The sequence below is a fragment of the Columba livia genome, unplaced genomic scaffold (assembly GCF_036013475.1).
Source record: "Columba livia isolate bColLiv1 breed racing homer unplaced genomic scaffold, bColLiv1.pat.W.v2 Scaffold_153, whole genome shotgun sequence".
Lineage (NCBI taxonomy): Eukaryota > Metazoa > Chordata > Aves > Columbiformes > Columbidae > Columba > Columba livia.
In genome coordinates, this window is record NW_027043049.1 from 70223 (window position 1) to 73385 (window position 3163).

Sequence of the window (3163 nt, forward strand, 5' to 3'; positions counted from 1 at the left end):
GGATGCTGTATCTAGGATGCTGTATCTAGGATGCTGTATCTAGGATGCTGTATCTGGGATGCTGTATCTGGGATGCTGTATCTAGGATGCTGTATCTAGGATGCTGTATCTGGGATGCTGTATCTGGGATGCTGTATCTGGGATGCTGTATCTAGGATGCTGTATCTGGGATGCTGTATCTAGGATGCTGTATGTGGGATGCTGTATCTAGGATGTTGTATCTAGGATGCTGTATCTATGATGCTGTATCTGGGATGCTGTATCTAGGATGTTGTATCTATGATGCTGTATCTAGGATGCTGTATCTGGGATGCTGTATCTAGGATGTTGTATCTATGATGCTGTATCTAGGATGCTGTATCTGGGATGCTGTATCTAGGATGCTGTATCTAGGATGCTGTATCTATGATGCTGTATCTGGGATGCTGTATCTAGGATGCTGTATCTATGATGCTGTATCTGGGATGCTGTATCTGGGATGTTGTATCTGGGATGCTGTATCTAGGATGCTGTATCTGGGATGCTGTATCTGGGATGCTGTATCTGGGATGCTGTATCTATGATGCTGTATCTGGGATGCTGTATCTGGGATGCTGTATCTGGGATGTTGTATCTGGGATGCTGTATCTATGATGCTGTATCTGGGATGCTGTATCTGGGATGCTGTATCTAGGATGCTGTATCTGGGGTGCTGTATCTATGATGCTGTATCTGGGATGCTGTATCTGGGATGCTGTATCTAGGATGCTGTATCTGGGATGCTGTATCTATGATGCTGTATCTAGGATGCTGTATCTGGGATGCTGTATCTATGATGCTGTATCTGGGATGCTGTATCTGGGATGCTGTATCTGGGATGCTGTATCTGGGATGCTGTATCTGGGATGCTGTATCTAGGATGCTGTATCTAGGATGCTGTATCTGGGATGCTGTATCTAGGATGCTGTATCTAGGATGCTGTATCTAGGATGCTGTATCTAGGATGCTGTATCTGGGATGTTGTATCTGGGATGCTGTATCTATGATGCTGTATCTGGGATGCTGTATCTGGGATGCTGTATCTAGGATGCTGTATCTGGGGTGCTGTATCTATGATGCTGTATCTAGGATGCTGTATCTGGGATGCTGTATCTATGATGCTGTATCTGGGATGCTGTATCTGGGATGCTGTATCTAGGATGCTGTATCTGGGATGCTGTATCTGGGATGCTGTATCCTGTTCATTCATTAGCACTGCAGCAATCAGTTGTTACACGATGTGTCAACAGAGGCGATTGAAAAACCCAAAACAAAACTTATTGAAGCCCACGGACCCCCCGCCCTCCCTGCCCCCCCCACCCTGAGCCCACGATCAGCACCTGGTGCGGGAGAGGAGCAGAACTCGACATGTTGTATCTGTGATGCTGTATCTATTATGCTGTACCTAGGATGGTAGGTACATCACAGCATCACAGTGTGTTTGGGGTTGAAGGGCCCTGGAAAGCTCACCCAGTGCAATCCCCCATGGAGCAGGAACACCCAGATGAGGTTACACAGGAAGGTGTCCAGGGGGTTGGAATGTCTGCACAGAAGGAGACTCCACAACCCCCTGGGCAGCCTGGGCCAGGCTCTGCCACCCTCACCAGGAACAAGTTTCTTCTCATCTTTCAGTGGAACCTCCTGTGTTCCAGTTTGCACCCATTGCCCCTTGTCCTGTCACTGGTTGTCACCAGAAGAGCCTGGCTCCATCCTCCTGACACTGCCCCTTTCCATCTTGATCCCCAGCAATGAGTCCCCCCTCAGTCTCCTCTTGTCCAGCTCCAGAGCCCCAGCTCCCTCAGCCTTTCCTCACACGGGAGGTGCTCCACTCCCTCCAGCATCTTGGTGGCTGCGCTGGACTCTCTCCAGCAGTTCCCTGTCCTGCTGGAACTGAGGGGCCACAACTGGACACAATATTCCAGGTGTGGTCTCCCCAGGGCAGAGCAGAGGGGCAGGAGAACCTCTCTGACCTACCGACCACCCCCTTCTAACCCCCCCAGGTCCCATTGGCTTCCTGGCCACAAGGGCCAGTGCTGGCTCAGCCCACAGCACCCGCTATTCCCAGCTGGTCTCCCATCCAAGCACTGACCGGGCCCGACCCTGCTTAGCTTCCCAGATCAGACGGGACGGGGCATTCTCAGGGTGCTATGGCTGTATATATTATATGTGTATATATATGTGTTCCCCAAGTATATCCTGATAGTATCTGAACTAAAAGGCAGAGTAGAGGGGCAGGAGAACCTCTCTGATCTACTGACCACCCCCTTCTAACCCAGCCGAGGTAACACTGGTCTCCCATCCAAGCACTGACCGGGCCCGACCCTGCTTAGCTTCCCAGATCACATGAGATGGGGCGTTCTCAGGGTGCTATGGCTGTATATATTATATATATGTGTATAGATATATTCCCCAAGTATATCCTGATAGCATCTGAACTAAAGGGCAGAGCAGAGGGGCAGGAGAACCTCTCTGACCTACTGACCACCCCCTTCTAATCCAGTCCAGGTACCACTGGTCTCCCATCCAAGCACTGACCGGGCCCGACCCTGCTTAGCTTCCCACATCAGACGGGATGGGGCGTTCTCAGGGTGCTATGGCTGTATATATTATGTATATGTGTATGTATATGTTTCCCAAGTATATCCTGATAGTATCTGAACTAAAGGGCAGAGCAGAGGGGCAGGAGAACCTCTCTGACCCACTGACCACCCCCTTCTAACCCCCCCAGGTCCCATTGGCTTCCTGGCCACAAGGGCCCAGTGATACATAGATAGATACATAGATACATTGGCCATTAAGAGAGTTAATCGTCCCAAAACACACAGTCCTCCAACAGCATTAGAAGGAATTCCTGGCCAGGCTCTGTCTCCACAGATCAAGAACACACCATGCAGGAGGTTTTGGGGTCGCTCTCCCACATTCTCAATGACACCCCTTGGATTCTTCTGCAAGATGTTAGACCATTGAGTTTCATTTCTATAGTCACCAAGGGCAGCATTAACATTGTGCAGTTGATCCATTCACGTTCTCGTATATTGTTCTAACACCGTTCACAAACCAGGTTGATACAGGCGTCCATGGGCACAGACGCCAGCAGTTCCAGTTGTGGTTCAATATCTGCTTCCAGGAGCCAATTAACCCAAAG

General features: G+C 49.9%; 1 pseudogene; it reads right to left on the reverse strand.

The window, feature by feature from the left end:
• Nucleotides 1-2058: 2058 nt before the first annotated feature.
• On the reverse strand, nucleotides 2059-2177 carry LOC135577856 (5S ribosomal RNA; annotated as a pseudogene).
• Between the last annotated feature and the right edge of the window lie 986 nt (nucleotides 2178-3163).